This window comes from Protopterus annectens, chromosome 4.part0 (genome assembly GCF_019279795.1).
Source record: "Protopterus annectens isolate FY-2018-M chromosome 4.part0, PAN1.0, whole genome shotgun sequence".
In the NCBI taxonomy this organism is placed as follows: Eukaryota; Metazoa; Chordata; order Ceratodontiformes; family Protopteridae; genus Protopterus; species Protopterus annectens.
The window spans coordinates 1014752674-1014774926 of NC_056733.1; positions in this window are offsets into that span (position 1 = coordinate 1014752674).

Consider the following 22253-nt stretch of genomic DNA (forward strand, 5'->3'; position numbering starts at 1 on the left):
TCTGGAATTATAGATAAACTCACTAAACCTGGTATAAATCCCTATGAAACAAGATGGGTTGCCAACTGGCTCACTGACAGGACCCACACTGTGAAAGTAGCAGACTCCAAATCCGACTTCAGACCAGTGACAAGTGGAGTACCACAGGGTTCCGTCCTGGGTCCTCTTCTGTTTGGTATCTACTTCTCTGAAGTACAGGCTAACACAGAAGGTCTTTGGCTAATGAAGTTCGCAGATGACTGCAAACTAGGAGCCATAATCGAAACTCCTAACAATATGGACATCATACAAAAGGGCCTCACTGAGACAGATGCCTGGTGTCAAAGCCATGGCCTCAAGCTCAATGCCAAAAAGTGCATTGTCATCCCCTTTGGTAAAAACTCTGTACCCATGAACTACAACATAGGTGGTAGTATACTTAACACCGAAAGTATAATAAGAGACCTTGGGACACATGTGGACAGTAGTCTCTCCTTTGATAATCACATCACCACAGTAGTCAGGAAATCCTTCTATGTGGTGTACCTCATCTCAAAAGGTTTCTCATCCAGAAAAAAGAGGTCATTGTTCCCCTCTACTCATCACTCATTAGACCCATTATACAGTACAATGCCCCTTTTGGTATGTACCTCACAAGACATCTACAACAACTGGAAAGGCCGCAGAAATACCTCACCAAGATGATTACCAGCCTCAAACAGATGCCCTACACAGGCCATCTCAAAAAACTCCAGCTTTACTCCGTCACATATCGCCTACTCAGAGGTGATCGCTGCCTAACATACAAAGCTATGTCAAACCCAGAGCTGTTGGACATGCTCCACTTAAAGAAATCCCAGTCTCTCCAAGCTACACACTCTAGGGACCTAAATCTTGTTACCACAATAAACAGAACATACCGGAGGGATGGATTCCTGTCCCAGAGACTTCCCATACTCCGGAATAAACTACTTATATATATCAAACAAAGCTCCTCATTAGCACTTTTCAAGAAAAATCTTGATGATTGGATGGGGAATAGGAAATTCACCCCGCGGATCACCTCTGTGGCTCTACTCGACAGTGGCACCAGAAAATAATTTTCTTGGGTGGCAAACGCCAGGGTACCTTTTTAGGCTGGGCTTGTATAGTTCCCAAGGCTGATAGCCTAGTACTTACCTATGAACCTATGAACCTTTGAGCCTTGCCTAAAAAAGGTAATATGAGGACAGCAAGAGCCTTGGCCAGTATTCAAAAGCATAGGGGTGACAGGTGCAAACCATATCTAGCAAAGCAACAAGGCTTGTCTATCATGTCATCGCAGACAGACAGAGACTGGATCCCCTTTGAATGACACCAGAAGCTCAGCCAATTATTGAAGTTTATCATCTTCCTGTTATATTGCAGTATCATGCAGGTGAAGATAAGATGCTAGTCAAGGTCAGGATCATACCAGCCTGGGCTACATGATCATACAGCTACTATATATCTCTTATTATGTTGTCCTGGGAGGTATGTCTCAGATCATTCACACTGACATGTACAAAGAACGCGTCATATATGTACCTGTTCTGGAGTGATATAAGTGCGTGTGTTATGTGGCGGATCATAGCACCTGACAGACAACTGACAGTAACCTTCCCCTTGTCCAGCCTTGTGAGTGGCACATCTGTGTGCCTGACTATGGAGTCACCTATTACTAGTGTGTTGGGTATGTTGTTTTGCCTTAGGGCCTGTTGTGAGGTGCACTGCTTTGGTGTATTATGTGTTTTTTGGCGTGTGCTTGGAGGTGCATGTTGCTTGCTTGTCTGCCTAGGAGGACACTCTCTCTTTTTCAGATTAATATTTGTATTCTCCGAATATGGTAATGTGTATTTATGTGTGTGTTTTTCTGGTGCTTATATTGTAGGTATATGTGAGACTGTTGGTGTTGTGCTTTTATGACCCTACTCCTCTTGACTGTATTGTCCAGTATTGGGTTGACAGAGCTTAGCCACCGGTTTGACCCTGTGTGTGCCAGCATGTGGTGCATCAACCCATATAAGATATGGTCATGGGCTATGCATACAATACACTCACAATACACCTAGTATGATAAGCCTGCTGAGGTTAGCAAATGTGAAAAAAACCTTTGGGCAAACTGTCAGCGAGTAATGTCTGTATTGCACCCTGTAACTCCATATTGCTTGCTGAAGTGTAAAGAAGTACTTAGCATGGATTAAGAACCCCACACTTGCCAGCTGTGCATGTGTGTCTGTCTCTCTCTCCCTGGGGAGAGAACAACCTTTTTGGAGACTACTCACACCCCTTAAAAGTGATATACTCATCTTTGTCAAGTCTGATGATGTCACCATCCTACAAATACACCTGTGGGAAGATGAAATTCCAATAATGTGTATAGCATGTTGTATAAATGTGTACTGCTGTAGTATCATAATGTAGTTAGGTAGGGGTTTGAATCCCACCCTTGTTAGCTGTGTGTCTGTTCCAGGTGTGTGACACCGTTGGCCAATGTGGAGTGGGTTTTGATTTTTCTAGTGTATGACATATCACAATGAGAACTGTATGTGCATAACACATGTAAGGTAGCTGTGGGGCAAAGCCATATACATACATGTGACCTCAATTTTTTCATAGGTGGGTACTCTGCTTTCTCCATGAAAGCATCTGTTAGCTTTGCCAGAGTGTGCTGGCGCTTTCCAGACCTTAGGTCACTTCTCTATGCTTGTGACAAGCTTAGCAACTGCAGTGATCCCTGGACTACGTCTTCTGTTTTACACCCACTCATCATGGTTTCTACTGAAGAGTGTGAGTGAGGGTTTATGCTTGAGGTATATTTGAATCCTGTTCCAAAGCAAGCAAAGTCTGGCAAAGATGACTAATCATTATAGGTGTGCAACAACCTCTGTGGATCTGCATGCAAACCCTTTATTGCTTATGTGCTGCACAGAGGGATTTCCAAAACCCTTTGGTAATGTGATTATCAAATGAGAGATGACTAAACACATGGCTCTGTGTATACATTAGTACCTGTTCTGCATTTTGGGGGCTACTACATATGTGGTACTCTGGGGATACTTTGTTTTCTAAAAGTGGATAACTATGCTTTCTTTGGATTATAGCTTTACAGCATGATTGTGACACCAGGTATCTGTCTCTATGATACCCTTTTGGAGGATGTGTGTGTCATCTGGAGAATAAAGTATAGTTCCCCTCCCTCACCTATAGCCTTGTTAACTGGCTTGAAGTCTACTAGGTGTAGGAACTATGATCTGGCCTTTAGAGAACCTAAGTGGGTATGGTGCAGTGTTTGCAGGTTCATAATGTCTCTGTTAATGAGTTCCATAATGCTGTGCTCCATAGGCTTCCAGATAACATTTGTCTGGCTTGTAGGGTGAGAGTTTCCAGGATCTGTTGTAGCTCTACCCTTAATCAATTTATGTTAACATTTGCACTGGGTGTGACGAGGATGGACAGGATTAGGAATAAGTATATTAGAGGGTCAGCTCAGGTTTGAAGGTTAGTAGACCAAGTCAAATAGGTAGAATTACGCTGGTTTATACATGTGTTGAGGATGGATGCAGAGTATATTGTGAAATAGATGCTAAGGATGAAGCCACCAGGTAACAGGAAGAGAGAAATTCCTAAGATGAGGTTTATGGATGTGGTGAAAGAGGACATGCAGGTGGATGGTGTGACAGCGCAAGATGCAGAGTTCAGGAAGAAATGGAAACAGATGATCTACTGTGGTGACCCCTAATGGGAGCATCCAAAAGGAGAAGAAGAAGAAGAAGTTGTAGCTCAACTCTTGTGGACTGTGAACACCATTACCATGCGTCATTCCACAAGTATGTAACCAGTATAGACGCTGCATCTGAACAGTGTTTAGGTGAGTGGTGACTTCATATGTCAGCTTGTGTATGACAAAGCCAGGGACACTGTCCAATACCATTGCCACTGTGGTTTGGACTTTGGTAAAGAGATTTTTTAAATAGAGTGTCTGTGAATCATCAGGTTTTACATTCTTCAGGTCTGGAAATGTGGCCCTTGTGTAATGACAGGGTGGTGAAATACGCATTCACACTGTCTGACAAGATATTGGTAATGTCAGTCAGATAAGTGTACTTTGTGACCATTTACATTAACTGTGACCCAATCTGAGATTTCCCTTCTAGATTATAAACAACACTAAATAAAGCTTTAGTGTTGTCTTTGGAATCCTTGCCAATTTGTATTTTGAAGCTTGCCTTGTATGATTAATGAGGGCTTGTATGTTCTCAATGATACTGACCAGAGAGGTTATCCCTTCTTGGTATGTAACTCTTTTTTGGTAGAACTTCACACCTTCTATTATATATTTAGTTTATGGCAGGGCTCCATGAGACTAATGCACTTTTACTGTATAAGTGAGAATTTGTTGTGTTTGTGATTGCACGGTCCATGCAACCCTGTAGGTGAACAGTGTGCATTACTGAAGGATTATGCAGCTGGGACAGTGTTAACCTTAGTAATGCAAACCAATGACAGATAGCAACAACAGCATCACCAACAGCACAGTGTCAGCCCGTATCATACACACACATGCATACTCAAGTTCCAAAATGTGTGTAGTACAATGCATACTGGCTACCAATAGAAACTATGGAGTGTTAACACTGACCAATACAGGGCATGTCACCCTGCCCATGTGTCCAATATGCATGACAATGCAGACAGTGCACCTCCACCATGTTCACAAATGGACACCTGCAAACCTGTGTTGCACACACCCCACACTTACTGTCCACTGTATAACGCATGCTGACACAACTACACACATCAGCCAAGTGGCACATGGGCAAATAAAACATAATTGGAATAAACACTGGTGAAAACAATACAACATTGCTAATTACAGCTTTAACACATCATGCCTGCTCAGCTACACCTTCAAGGATATCATTACACTTTACTGCTGACAACATGCTACACATCCAACCATTGCTATACTTTATTAAAGACACCCTGTACATCAGCACCATGTTAGCCTGTTCCTGCATCAGTGTTACAGATGACAGGAGGTGGCACAGGTTTCATATGCACAGAGTGTGTTGTTGGTTTGCCACAGGCCTACAGTGAGCCATACAACTGACATGTATGTGTGAGTGTGTGTGTGAGGACCATGAGTACTGTTATGGGCCAATGTTGATGTCATGTGTGCGGGTATGTGTTTGCCCTAGGTTTCTGGTTTATGTGTGTGTGTCTGCATGCACACAGTTCCACCATGTGGCTGCCATATATGGGGATTTGTGAGACAGCTACAGACTGTACCTGGCAGGCTTTACAGCTCACCGTCTCTGGCCACAGATATGGAACTTGTGCCTGGCAGGGGTGCTACAGATAGTATCAAGTACTAATCCAGATTGGGTACTATCCTCAGAGGTTGACAAATGTCCACTGGATCCATGTCCCTGCTGGGACTGGCCAGAGCCACGTGCATGTGGTCTGCTAGGATGGTCTATGGACAACCCCCCTCACATTGCTGGTGCTGGTACTGGCACTATGGGAGCGGCTGTGACTTGCTGGATGTCCACAGCAACCTCCAGCTGTTGATGTTGCTGGCATACATCCACATTGACGTCTCAACCATCTTGCACTGTCCTGACACATGGACATGACATTGTGGAGGACATCCAATGTCTCACCTCAACCTCAGTGTAGTTACGTATGGCACCTTCTAGGTCATGGATACTGTCATTTATAGAGGTGTATTGAGCCCTCTGTGCCCTTAGCCCCTGTCTGCTGTACCGCTCCATTCATGTCTGTGCCTCCATGACAGCCTGGAACATGCGTGTGGTAGAAAGAAGTGTGGCACATCTGCCAGGGGCATGATGACCAGCAGTGCTCTGATGAGAACCCCTGAGCGTCTGCCTATGTGGTACCATTCCAGACATCTGGCTATGGCTGCTGTGTCCTGATACATTTGCCATAGATAACCACAATGTCCTGGCCAGTGCCAACCATACACTGTCCCTTAGCTAAGGGCAATGGTGATGATGGATGTCCAGGCAGTATGACTGTGTGCATGGATGGGGTGGAGACTTGTGTACTGTCAATTGCTGGCCCAGCAACAGACCCTGAAAAATCTGCCTGTGCCTCAACACACCTATCCTCACGATCACTGTCTGTGTCAGTGACATCAGGTTCCCTGCTGTACTGAACCAGCCCCACCTTGCAACCTGTGAGAGGAAAACAGGAAACACACTTTAAGACCTGAACATGACTTCAGACCACATGCAGACATGCACACATGCACACACACAAAACTACACTCCTCCCAAAAGCAGACACACACAACATGAGCAATCACAGAAGATACACAATAGCAGGTGATGGTGGAGTACACTATCAAAAGCAAAACCATCATACCACACCTGTCAGCATGCAGGACATGTGTTGCTCAACAGCATGCAGTGCAAGTGTGGTCAGTCCTTGTCACTAACAGTATGCATGGCTTTGATGCATGTGTTTTGTTATTCGGTGATGGCCCTCCCCCTGGAACACAATGCATACATGGACAGAACATTGCTGTGCAGGTATTCATAACCCTGTGATGTACTGTGCACCATAACTCACAGGTGTACATACCATTGCTGGATGTGTATCTGTGTGTCAGATAGGTGTCCAATGCTGATTACAGCCTCTGTGTCTTTAGCAAATAATTGTGGACAGGTGTTAATTGTGGACATGATTTTTAGCACATGCATGATGAGAATTCACACAACATCATCAGTGGTGCATGGATAACTGATAGAATACCATTCGGCCACATACCCAATGTACAGTACTTCTGGTGAGTGTAGATCATATTGTGGAAATGCCAGTCTCATCCATGACATGGCATGCTAAAACAAAACTGCGTATTTAAACACTACACATACCCAATATGTGTCATATGACCTAGCCACTCAATAGCATCACAAGACATATATGTGTCAGCTGTGCAAATGATGATTGGTATGCATACTATTTAGGGGTGCATATGTGTGCACATACACATCATTATGGTGTGTAGCAATGACAGCTATGTGTAGTACTGTGGTTACAATAACTGGATGGGGTATAGTACCATAGGCCATCATCATGAGGCATCAGGTGGTCACTCAAGGCTACAAATGTTTCACAAACCAGCGCAAATCATGCTGTGCTGGAACTGTACTACTTTGGCTAAATTCACCATTTCACAACCAGTTGTTACGCGATTTTGTAAGGAGGCCAATAAGGAGCATTCCCTGACATGAATGTGTAGTGTGTTGCAGAGTGTTTAAATGCCCCAGAATAGGCCTCTACCCCTCAGGTATATTATGTGTAATGTGTGGATGAGATTTTGGATACTGGAGTGTGTCTTGACAGAGGGTTTGTGAATCCTTTATGTGTAGCATGTTAAAATGCTCTGTGTATGACATAGATGTGTATGTTATGTGCATGTTGAGTATCAACTGTGCCTATCTAATGGTTACTACAGTCTAGCCACATTTGTTTGAGAGGGTCTGGGTATTGCATGTGTTTGAGGCTGCTAATCACATTAGTGAGATGTGTGTGCTTTTACACCAAACATGCACAGCATGCATTATGGGTAGGTGTGTTACATGTGTACATGGCCTACACCTTAACCATGACATGCACTTTTTATTTCCAATAATAAATGTAGAACACACTCACCAGCATCTGTCCGCTGCCTTGACGTCACCCCAAAGGTACCTACATAGAGATGAGACAGTTTTCAGTGGCCACAACTGTGGCATTGCTACTGTGTGTTTGCAGTCTTACAGTTACAACAACAGTTTACATTCACAGGGCCACAGATTATGTTCCAAATGACCAGTATTGCACAACAACAACAGGCTCCACAGCTTTTAACAACAAACTCCACATCTCACATATGCATGATCTACCAATACAGATAACAGTAGTCTACAGATATGCCCTGTTACCTGCATGCTCCATGTGTGCTTGGCTGGATGGCTCCAACCTCCATCATGGTGTATGTCTGCTGCTGATGTTGTTGAGCAGGTGCCACCAGGCTCATGAGCAGCTCCTCCACTCTGGTGAAGGGGGGATGGATGCTAACACCACCTCCTGTTGCAAGCTGTTCCGTATGCACATCAGTGGCATGCTGATGGACATGTCGGAGAAGATCGCTGCAGTGGTGGTGTACCTGCTCATATATGTGGTTATGCAGGCCTACTTCATTGACCCTGCGGACAAGATCTTGTCACATTGCAGTACACTCCTGCTGGTCCTGGATGGTTCGTGAAAACAGTACACGGTAGTGCTGAATCATACTGCTAGTAATGATATCATCTTCAGCTCTACTGTAGCTTGGGTTCCTGTGGTGGGCCATGATCCCTGGAAGACATAAATACAAAAATATGTCTGAGCAAGTCATATGGCACATTTAACATTATACAGTACAGATATCACTGAACTGCCATATATAGAAACCTATAAGCTAACTGAGAGTGAAACACTGTAACTGTCACGTATCACTGCTCAAACCAACTGCTTGAAAGTGCCTGGCTCACTCTATCTAATGAACCATGTTCTGTACAGTAACAAAATAAAATCACTATATAAGACTATACAAGAGTACCTGACACACTGTATGCAACACGATGCACCACCTAGCCACAGCAGATATACATCAAGCTGATGTGCAAAGAACTATATCTTCCATCACAATCAGTGCAAGGTCCAGTAAATGTATTATTGCTATACCACACAACTGGTTAATGCCAAACCCATGGCCAAAATATGTGCGCAATTGGGAATATAGGTCACATACTGCTGTAGTACACTATGAATGTTGCTAGATACACAGTTATATGTATTACCACACATATGTCAAAGGACATGTTACAGATATACCCACACACACGTCAGACATAATTACAGGACACAAAGTTATGACAACCCAGATAAGCTTTCAGTGTGTACTATACAGTACTGTGTGTCAGTACTTATACAACCTTAATCTTGAGAAATGTAATCTGTGATTAATACAGGGACCACACAAAACAGTGGATGCAAGCAACATGGGCATACACCATACTTTGCTGTACAGGCCCAGAGCTTCAGTCAGTACTACAGTACACACAGGATTTGCTTTCAACATCGGTACCAATCAATAATCATAGATGTAGTGCTTTAGCCTCCAATGACACACACTAGTTAAAACCAAGGGACTTAATCACACTGTATGCAATAGCACTTGTTCTGCCTAGCAGCAGAATACACAGCTTTTGCTAGGATCAAAGCAAGGACCCAGAATACCATAACATAAACAGTTTCCCAGTAAGCTATCCCACAGATACATATCTTTGACATATTCACAAGCATATTGACCATCACGGTCAGTCAACAGTACAGAGAATCTATCGCAACAAGTAGATGTAGGTGTATATGATAAATATATATATATATATATATATATATATATATATATATATATATATATATATATATATATATATATATATATATGTATGTATATATATATATATATATATATATATATATATATATATATATATATATATATATATATATATATACACATCCATTTGTCTACATATACATATATATATATATATATATATATATATATATATATATATACACACACACACACACACACACACACACACACACACACACACACACACACACACACACACACAACCACACACACACACACACATATACATTTCACCTTTCATAGTGAGAATATCAATTATACAAAGGATGTAAGGTGTACAGTAATGTAATAACATTGCAGTCTTGGGATAAATGCATTGAAGGTGTTCACAGCCCAGGTAGCTTTAGCAGGCCTTACTGGCTTCAAAATTTCAAACTGAATGAGCCACCCACAGTATTTAACCACCACATGTCATATACCAGCACTGTATGCTGTCTTGTTTGTCACACACTAAAACCTACATACAAATGTGCACATACTAACCTTCAACAACATATATATCTCACCCCTTTGCAAACAGTTGCAATATGTCCCCTGCTCCATGCACATATACAGATGTGAATATATATGACGCATATATATTTTTCTGTATGTGTGTGGCATACACACACATGGTCCACACTGTTGTAAGTCCCTGGACCTCACAGCTGAACTGTTGGGCCTTGCTGCAACACAAACAGGTGTCACATATGAGCACAGACTAACATTAGGGGGTATATATGGCAACAGATGCTAGATAAGTATACTAGACTTCTACAGCACTTGCCAATGCTAAGCTACACTTTAATATGACTATTAGTGAATCCAAAAAGAAAACACAAACTTCTGAAACACAAAATTCGGATAGCCAAACAGTCTCGCACTCCCAAAAGTAGTCCTTGATATTTGAAACCCCTTACATTAAAGGAATTACCAGTGCGGATAGTATTGCACCAATTACATAACCCACAAGGAAAAGAGCCTTTTAATCTAGAAAATTGATTAGACACAGTGTCACACTGAAGCAATTCTTTGATATTTGTGCCCCTCTTGAAAACCATTCGGGGTTTTTCACCTAATTTATCATGCAAGAAAGCATTATTGGAAATAAAATACCAATTTTTTTGTATGATTTCAGTGATTTGTTTAGAATTGCTATTATATGTTGTAATAAAACTAAGGGGTAGTGGCTTGGAATTATCACTCATCTCTGTATTCAACACACTACTCGTATCTGCCAAGTCAGTAAATGTATCAGATATGGCCAGATTGACGTGGTGTAAAAGAGGTTTGTAAAAACCAATACTCATTTTCCTTGTTACTTCCACTATAAGTTCATCAACGAGTATCTCGGGGTAACCCCTGTTAGTAAACATATTTTACCATCCTAATGAGAGTCTAAAACTATTGAGTATTTTCAACCCACCTATACATGTGGGGTTAAGAATTTTTGAAAATGCATGTGAATTGGATATTAGGCACATAAATAGGTCAAAAACTTCCATTTGTAACACTTTTAATATTACCAAAGAGCAAATGGAAGCACTTAACCACTTACGTGAATCCTCAGTCAGGGTAATAAAACCAGACAAAGGTGGTGGTTTGGCCATTTTTGAAAAAGATGATTACTTAATGAGAATGTCACTGGTGCTTGATTCCCCTGCTTATGAAGTCTCTTCACTAAATGCCATGAATAAATGCCATGAATGTGTGCTTTAACCAAATAAGGGGTTACTTCAGGGATTTGTTCATCAATGGTAGGATTGATATGGATATGTACAAATATATTGACATCCCCCAACCGAGGGTTCCGATTATGTTCGGGATACCCAAGGTCCATAAAAATTGTAAGGATCCACCACTAAGGGCCTTGGTTGATGGGAGATGTTCCATAACTTATCCATGTTCAAAATATATAGATTTCTTGCTGTCTAAATACACAAAATCTATCCCCAGTATCTGCAAAGATTCTTGGACCTTTTTATCAAACATGAATGATATTTGCTTTGACAGTACTTATTATTTTCTTACCATTGATGTAGCTGATTTATATACCTCCATACCTCATCAGGAGGCAATAGAATGGATTGCGTTGTTATTACATGATCTTAAAGCCCCTAAAATTGAAATAGACAACATCACAGAGCTCCTGGATATAGTGCTTGCATCCAATTTTTTCTTATTTGATAACAAATATTTTGTTCAAAAACAAGGGGTTGCCATGGGTTCCCCTTGTGGTGCCAGTGTGGCCAACATGGTCATGGCCTACTGGGAGAAACATCATATTTTTGACAATTCTCATTGGAAGCAATATATTGGTTATTATACCAGGTTCTTGGATGATGTGTTCATTCTATTCAAAGGTGACCAACAGGTGGTCCAAGATTTTATTGATTACATCAATTGTACAACAAACTTTCTTAGATTCACATACCACGTTTCTAGTGAAGAGATTGACTATTTGGATGTTAAACTTATAAAAGATAGATCAAACTCCAAATTTCAGTCAAAAATCTTTAGGAAAGAAACATTTGTTAATTCCTACCTTCACTACATGAGCTCTCATCCCTTTAAACAAAAGAGGGCAATTGTTAAGGGACAATTAGTTAGAGCCGTGAAAATGTGCAGTGAATTGGATGACTTTCTGGCTGAGTGTTCCCTGTTAAAAAATATGTTTACTAACAGGGGTTACCCCGAGATACTCGTTGATGAACTTATAGTGGAAGTAACAAGGAAAAGGAGTATTGGTTTTTACAAACCTCTTTTACACCACGTCAATCTGGCCATATCTGATACATTTACTGACTTGGCAGATACGAGTAGTGTGTTGAATACAGAGATGAGTGATAATTCCAAGCCACTACCCCTTAGTTTTATTACAACATATAATAGCAATTCTAAACAAATCACTGAAATCATACAAAAAAATTGGTATTTTATTTCCAATAATGCTTTCTTGCATGATAAATTAGGTGAAAAACCCCGAATGGTTTTCAAGAGGGGCACAAATATCAAAGAATTGCTTCAGTGTGACACTGTGTCTAATCAATTTTCTAGATTAAAAGGCTCTTTTCCTTGTGGGTTATGTAATTGGTGCAATACTATCCGCACTGGTAATTCCTTTAATGTAAGGGGTTTCAAATATCAAGGACTACTTTTGGGAGTGCGAGACTGTTTGGCTATCCGAATTTTGTGTTTCATTAATATGACTATTATGCATGTGTTGTTCTGTCACACCCATGTTTATATAATGTCAGTGCTAATCCCCCCAACAGCCATTGGCCACACTACTGTACAGAACACAAATAACATGGATCAGATCTTTGGCATTTAATGCTGAGCAACACATTTCACAGGTATGTCCCACTGCCCACAGGTACATACAGTATTGTCCATATCAGTAGTTAAGCAGAACATCTGTGCAGAAAGAAGTACTGCTGCCAAATATGAATGTTTCACATTATGTAGACTATTTTTCAATAACATCTACTACATGTCAGTAAATACATATGTGTCACATACCTTTCCTTTGTATAATTTGGTAATATTTATTTCTCTCTCTCTCTCTCTCTCTCTCTCTGTCAGTCTCTGCAATAGAGTGTTTGAGTTTGTTGGCAGAGATTGACACCTGCTTTTGTAGGAATTGCTCATGAACATGTGATGGCCTCTACACCAATTGGTGCCCACCAATTGCTAATTGCATGCAGCCTGCTGTGTAGTAATTGCAGTAATCACTGTCATAGCAACCCAGTACTATAAATTGCTGACTCGTGTAGGTGTGGCCCTTTCAGCTTTCCAAGATGGAGATCATCCTTGTTTGCTGTGGACATCATTGTTTAAGACAGAAGGTTGGCATAGTTCTTATATCAGAAGCCAGGGGTGTAGCCAGAGATTTACATTTTGTACTCATACCTAATGTTGCTGCTTCCAGTACCCACTTGTCAGTGTAGAAATGTACTCACCCCTCAAAATGCTACCCCAAGACACATGGAAAGATGTACTTTCTTTTCAACTGTTACAATTAACTGCCATACAAAACTAGTTATAGAGATGTATTCCTTTGGCCCAAGAATTGTTTGTGAACTGCTATACTGTGAATATTCATTTACTCAGTTCTAAACAGTTTGTGCTTTTTTAGTGTTGACATTAGCACAAGCTGCTCAGAAAAACTGGGCACATTTCAGTACTGTGAGTATACTTACCTACACATGTCAGTACTGTGAGTATACTTACCTACACATGTCAGTACTGTGAGTATACTTACCTACACATGTCAGTACTGTGAGTATACTTACCTACACATGTCAGTACTGTGAGTATGCTTACCTACACATGTCAGTAGTGTGAGTATGCTTACCTACACATGTCAGTAGTGTGAGTATACTTACCTACACATGTCAGTAGTGTGAGTATGCTTACCTACACATGTCAGTACTGTGAGTATGCTTACCTACACGTCAGTAGTGTGAGTATACTTACCTACACATGTCAGTAGTGTGAGTATGCTTACCTACACATGTCAGTAGTGTGAGTATGCTTACCTACACATGTCAGTAGTGTGAGTATACTTACCTACACATGTCAGTAGTGTGAGTATACTTACCTACACATGTCAGTACTGTGAGTATGCTTACCTACACATGTCAGTACTGTGAGTATGCTTACCTACACATGTCAGTACTGTGAGTATGCTTACCTACACATGTCAGTAGTGTGAGTATACTTACCTACACATGTCAGTAGTGTGAGTATGCTTACCTACACATGTCAGTACTGTGAGTATACTTACCTACACATGTCAGTAGTGTGAGTATACTTACCTACACATGTCAGTACTGTGAGTATACTTACCTACACATGTCAGTACTGTGAGTATACTTACCTACACATGTCAGTACTGTGAGTATGCTTACCTACATCCTTGGTAGGCCCTGCACACACACAGGTATATTGTACATTTGGGTAGGTTGCAGAAGTACAGAGAGTGTAAGTACTATTGTGTGGATTTTATCTTGCTGGACTTACAGGGTTGCTGTGTACATGTTAGTTTATCAAGGCAAGTAGTCTGTCTGCGTAACTCCCAACTGTGGACCTATCCACATGGTAGCCAGAGAATAGCCTGTTATTTTTTGCCTGTGCACCACACAGGTCTTTTCAGCACTAGAGCAATGGCATTGTTACAGTTGGTTGCTACCAGTACATGGCTACATCCATTTGTATTTCAGTGTTGTATTCCTACATAAGGGTATGTTTCCAAAACTCCTTCCAAAGCTATTTGCACAGTGTGTAACAACAGAAAGGCTAATATGCCTCTGTGTTTCTGCATCTGCCAGACCTCTCAACCAATCAAATATATATTTGAACAGAATCAGGGAAAAGTCAAGAAAAACTCAGGGACAATCAAGGACACCTTTAAAATATTAGTGCCATTAAGTTGAAACATTGAGAGAATCAGAGCATATGAATTAATACATCTTTTCTGAAGTAAAAGAAGTGTATAACTCTTAATTATTGTCATTATTCAGTAAGTGTAATTCACCACATTTCTGCACAAAGTCAGTAGTTTTAGGAGGGATTCAGAGGGACAGAGCTAAAATTTGGGTCAAAATCAGGGGCATCCCTGAAAATTAGGGACAGTTGAGAGGTATGGCCTCTACCCTAAACTGATATGTCAGTGTTTGTCCTGCTGTGATACTGTGTGGGATTGTAAGGTGATGGTGTAACATTATTTACTGCTAGAATGGCTGCTTCATCACAGTCATGTAATGTAATCCCACAACAACTGTTGGTCAACATCCACAGAACAAGTTGTGTGGTATTGTATTCTGCATTTTCCTTTACATTCACTCATTCTGATGCATGATATAATTATTTAAGCACCAACTTGATGCATATCTATCATGGCTTAGTGGTACTTCATGTTGTGTAGTGTGTGTAAGGTCCAGGGTTCGAGACCTACAGAGGTGTTTTATTTTGTTCCTGAGCAGAACAAGGGTCCTCACATACAGATTGACTAAGGCACTTTTAAGCAGTTGTAAGTGGGTTTGCGCAATGCTGCTCATTGCTTAGCCAAGTGCAAACAAGCGCATACCCGCTAACTACTGCTTAATAGTGCTTACTCCCACTCACCCCCTCACTAATTTCTTTGAAAGAAAAGAAAAATGGGGAGATAGGAAAGTGGTGAAAAAGGGGCACAAAGAGGGAAAGGCAGCATGGAAAATAGCTTGGGATGTGCAGGACGGGTGTAGTTAAGATCCATAGTTGCCCATTTCTTCAACAGCAACAGCTGTGCATATGCAATAAATTTGGAGGTAGATATAAACCCTTCAACCCCTGAGAGAGGGGTGAGGACAACAAAGTATGTTGTAATGCCAATTAAATAACATTTCATGTGTCCAATGGACATGTGTGCAAAATGGGCAGCTATGTATAAGGCATATATTTTTTTTTTGGGAGCAGATTGCCCTTTTTTTTTCAGGTGAGAGTGGAAGCAGGTATATTTGGGGAGGTAGGTTGGGGAGGTAAACAGATAAGACAAACAAGATGCATACAGGGGCAGTGCATGACACATGTGGTGGGTTAACACCTTTGAGGGGGAGGGATGTTTGGAAATCGCAAGCCCATGAGCCCCCAGATGGAAACAGTGGGACTGAGGTCCCCACCCATGGGCAGTCACCACTGCACCTTCACAGCTGACAAGATGGCTGTGCTGGGGGCTGTGTAGGAGGGGCAGGCTAACCCGTGAGTTGCATTACTTGGGCCTCACGCTGGCATAGAGGTTTTGCAACAGAACATTCAATCTCTCTATGCACCACAGCCCGGACCCTACAAAGGGTGATAGGTGCTTCTCCACCCACGCTTGCACGGGGGGGCTGAGCCCCATTCCCTGCAGTGCTTCCATGCAAAGGTTGCACAGGGCCAATGGAGGAGGAGGTCCCAAGCTGGGCACCGGATCTGCTGGTGCCAGGTGCCATGGCCAGCTAAGGTGAGACAGGTGGGTCCGCTGGGACCGGCCTTCCCATACAAGCTATGTTTTGGAGAGTTTAATAAAGATATGGGTTAGTAACAGTCAACAGCATTGCCAATTAGTTATAACAGCATGCAGGAGTATTCCCATTAACCCAACACACCAGATTTTCAACAGTTGAAAAGCAAGCATAACACATGCATGTATAGAACAACAGTGGACATTACAACAGCATGCAGGTTGAATTGATGGCAACAGGCCACCAATATTGTGGTATTTGAACAGGGCACATGCATAGAAATAAATGCAAATATCTGTAAACCAATAGGACATATGTCCCAACAAATGTTTTGAGATTAGACATACCGATTGAGGTGTGGAATTGCATTTTTTATGCAGATACAGTAGGGTGGGAAAAGATAGCTCAATTAACAACTTATATATCCTTCTAGTTTTCACTGCATTCCTATTAACTGCAGTTATATGCCCCTTACATGTATTATTACACTACCCAATGTCCTTATATTGTGCAATTGGATTTTGCCAGATCATTATATACATGAGCTGTATCTGACATACAAACTGTCCAAGATGCAGATGTTACTGCAACATATTTTGAGAGTTGCTCACACACACTACTGCTAAGATGCTACACTGACAGCTCTACTTTCATATAATTATCTAGATATGTTCAAGTGAAAGTATCAATTATATGTTAACAGCTCCCTGTGTTTCTGACATTACAGTGACATTTCTGGGGAACACATTACCAAGCTACTCATGTGCCAGATTAACCTGTACATGCTGGCCATGAACCAACAGTTGAGGGCTGAAAATATGCATACAAGCTACTGGCACTCCGTTCATCCACATTATATGGGCCTACCCAAGTGTGGGTTGACACTGCTTAATACAACACTACTATTTGTAGAATGCAACAGTACAACAACATATCAAAGAAAATTACACTGACGCACTCCATGAATCACACATTTATTAAAGGATTATTACACCTTTATTTATTGGGTTAAAAGACTTTTTGAAGGCTCTCTCATTTATTTTATATAACAGTACATGCAGAATAATTACTAACCAGCCTCATGACACAGCCTTTGCAGCCTAGCTTCATGGGCTTGCAGGTTCATAGCCCGGTCACCTGCAGCTGTGAAGTAAATGCAGTGATATTGAGACATACCTATCCATAGTATAGACAAGCATAGCAATTCTTAACTACTTAATACAATAGCTACTTACCCAGTATTGGGGCATTAGGCATCGTACAAGATTCCTGGATCTACTGGTCCAGTTCATCCCCCTACGCCGCTTCAGGTCAGAATAATGGTGCCTGATCTGCTCACCAGTCTGTGGGACAACAGTGGCACTGGTGAGATCACGGGCAAGTCTGTTCCAGGCCTCCATTTTATATTGGGCACCCTGGACCTGCAGGAGTCTATCCTCATGTTTGTGGACGAGGAGCCAAATCATAATTTTGGATTTCTGGATGCCCCAGTGTTGAGCTCTAAATCGAGTGCCTTCATCAACACCAGCAATGTTGACTGCAGAAGGAAACTACAACCAGTTATAGCAAGTATTCCTGTCTGTGGAGCTTAAATATGCCTCATTTCCCGCACTTATTTGTGATTGGCCAGTTTTGGAAAAGCTTAGCTGTGAGCACATCTGCTTAGTTGAAGTTGGCAATGTCTAAAATTCCTTTGATAGATATGTGTCTGTTGAAAGTACATGCTTGTGAGATGCTGTCCTGGCTTAGTGGTTAAGTACTGTGATATAGTGCACAGTATCCTGAGTTTGAGTCCTGTCACTGCTTTTTATTTTTTTTGCAGGGCAGACCTGACTGGTTAAGGAACAGTAAAGCAGGTGTGAGCGTGTTTAACCAACTTTTCCCGACTTCCTGACTTTGCCCAACATTGCCCATCATTGAACTGATGTTGCGCTTGTTGGCACGTTGCACAGCTACGCACAAAGATGTTTTGCTGGTTAGTGCGGTGTGCAGCTACATGCAATTGTATTTAAATATGCTCAATAATGGTAAAATGTGCATAGCAGTGCTTTATATTGCTTAAAATAGGGTACTCATGCCTCAGAATGCATAAACATTTCACCTTCACACACACACACACACATATATATATATATATATATATATATATATATATATATATATATATATATATAAAAAATTTGTTCATTACTGCATTTAACATTTCAATGCTTTTTACAAAACGTATGCATTAAAAATGTCAGGAAATATTTTTCTATACAGATTTCCCACAGAAAATGAAATGTGCAGTACTGGGACTCGAACAGGGAATGCCTCTTCTTTATGCAAAGGATCTAACCACTACGCTACCTGCATGTTACTTGAAATGCATATATTTTTCTTATTATCCTCTTCTGGTGTCTAAGCTGCTAACTGTAGCTAAGCAATGGGCAAACCTACGCAACTACGGGCAGCTAAATCGGAAGAAAAAAAAATTCCTTTTATTTTTTTATTTTGTAAGTTGTTTAACATATGGGGGAGTGTAGTGTTACATTGTACACATGTGAGCAGACTCAGTCATGTAACTGGAAGTTGCAGCATTTCTTCATTGCAGGGGCGTGGATTTTTGGACTGCTTGGCAGTCCGACATGCCCCCAAAACTCGTCCACGTTCCTTGTAAGCTTTAGAGTTGAGGCAGCGCACCTTAATTAATATGCATGGCGCACTGCCATCATATTCTTACACTGGCTTGTCCGTGCAAGACTAATCTAGTCTTACACGGAAGATTAGTAAATCCGGGGGACAGTGTTTCAACATAAAGCACATAGACATTCCATGCAGCTCAACCATTAGTAGTCGATTCTGTTATGTATGTGGGTATATATATATATATATATATATATATATATATATATATATATATATATATATATATATATATATCTACACACACACACACACTAGATATATATAAATATATATATATATATATATATATATATATATATATATACACACACACGCACACACACACACACACATGTTCTGCTTAACTACTGCTATGGACAATACTGTGTGTACCTGTGGGCAGTGGGACATACCTGTGAAATGTGTAGCTCAGCATTAAAATGTCAAAGATCTGATCAATGTTATCTGTGTTCTGTACAGCAGTGTAGCCAATGGCTGTTGGGGGGATTAGAGCTGACATTATATAAACATGGGTGTGACAGAACTACACATGCATGATAGTCATATTAAAGTGTAGCTTAGCATTGGCAACTGCTGTAGCAGTCTAGTATACTTATCTAGCATCTGTTGCCATATATACCTTCTAATGTTAGTCTGTGTTCATATGTGACACCTGTTTGTGTTGCAGCAAGGCCCAACAGTTCAGCTGTGAGGTCCAGGGACTTACAGCAGTGTGGACCATGTGAGTGTATGCCACACACATACAGAGAAATATACATGTGTCATATATATTCACATCTGTATATGTGCATAGAGCAGGAGACATATTGCAACTGTTTGCAAAGGGGTAGATATATATGTTGGTGAAGGTTAATATGCGCATATTTGTATGTAGGTTTTAGTGTGTGACAAACAAGACAGCATACAGTGCTGGAATATGACATGTGGTGGTTAAACACTGTGGGTGGTTGGTTCAGTTTGCAATGTTGAAGCCAGTAAGGCCTGCTAAAGCTACCTGAGCTGTGAACACCTTCAATGCATTTATCCCAAGACTGTGTGATTTTATTACATTACTGTACACCTTACATACTTTGTATAATTGATACTCTCACTATGAAAGGTGAAATGTATATGTGCCTATATATATATATATATATATATATATATATATATATATATATATATATATATATATCTATATATATATATATATATATATATATATATATATATATATATATATATATATATATATATATATATATATATATATGTATATATATATATATATATATATATATATAGACAAATGGATGTGTATATGTATATATACATACACACACGCACATACACATATATACATATATATACATATATACATATATATATATATATATATATATATATATATATATATATATATATATATACACACTCATACACACCTACATCTACTTGTTGCAATAGATTCTCTGTACTGTTGACTGACTGTGATTGTCAATATATTTGTGAATATGTCAAAGATATGCATCTGTGGGACAGCTTAGTGGGAAACTGTTTATGTTATGGTATTATGGGTTCTTGCTTTGATCCTAGCAAAAGCTGTGTATTCTGTTGCTAGGCAGAACAATTGCTATTGCATACGGTGTGATTAAGTCCCTTGGTTTTAACTAGGATGTGTCATTGGAGGCTAAAGCACTACATCTATGATTCTTGATGGGTACCGATGTTGAATGCAAATCCTGTGTGTACTGTAGTACTAATTGAAGCTCTAGGCTTGTACAGCAAAGTATGGTGTATGTCCACATTGCTTGCATCCACTGTTTTTTGTGGTCCCTGTATTCATCACAGATTACATTTCTCAAGATAAATATTGTGTAAGTACTGACACACAGTACTGTGTAATACACACTGAAAGCTTATCTGGGTTGTCATACCTTTGTGTCCTGTAATTATGTCTGATGTGTGTGTGGGTATGTCTGTAACATGTCCTTTGACATATGTGTAGTAATACATATAACTGCGTATCTAGCAACATTCATAGTGTACTACAGCAGTATGTGATCTATATTTCCAGTTGTGCACATATTTTGGCCACGGGTTTGGCATTAACAAGTTGTGTGGTATAATAGTAATACATTTACTGGCCCTTACACTGATTGTGATGGATGATATATTTCTTTACACATCAGTTTGATGTATATCTGTTGTGGCTAGGTGGTGCATCATTTTGCATACAGTGTGCCAGGTACTCTTGTATAGTCTTACATAGTGATTTTGTTTAGTTGCTGTGCAGAACATGATTCATTAGATAGAGAGTGAGCAAGGCACTTTCAAGCAGTTGTGGGGTGAGCAGTGATAAGTGGCAGTTACAGTGTTTCACTCTCGGTTAGCTTATAGGTTGCTATATATGGCAGTTCAGTGATATCTGTACTGTATAATGTTAAATGTGCCATATAACTTGCTCAGACATATTTTTGTATTTATGTCTTCCAGGGATCATGGCTCACCACAGGAACCCAAGTTACAGTAGTGCTGAAGATGATGTCATTACTAGCAGTATGATTCAGCACTACCGTCTTATGTTCTCACGAACCAGCCAGGACCAGCAGTAGCGTACTGCAATGTGGCAAGATGTTGTCCACAGGGTCAATGAGGTAGGCCTGCATAACTGGACATATCAGCAGGTATACCACCTCTGCAGCAATCTTCTCAGACATGTCCGTCAGCGTGCAGCTGATGTGCGTAGACAACAGCTTGCAGCAGGAGGTGGTGTTAATGTCCACCCCCCCTCACCAGAGTGGAGGAGCTGCTCATGGGCCTGGTGGCCCCTGCCCAACAACAACAGCAGCAGACATACACCATGTTGGAGGTTGGAGCCACCCAGCAAGCACACATGGAGCATGCAGGTAACATGGCATATCAGTAGACTACTGTTATCTGTATTGGTAGATCATGCATATGTGAGATGTGGAGTGTGTCATTCAAAGATGTGGAGCCTGTTGTTGTGCAATACTAATCATTTGGAACATAATCTGTAGCCCTGTGAATATAAACTGTTGTTGTACTGTAAGATTGCAAACACACAGTAGCAATGCCACAGATGTGGCCACTGACAAACTGTC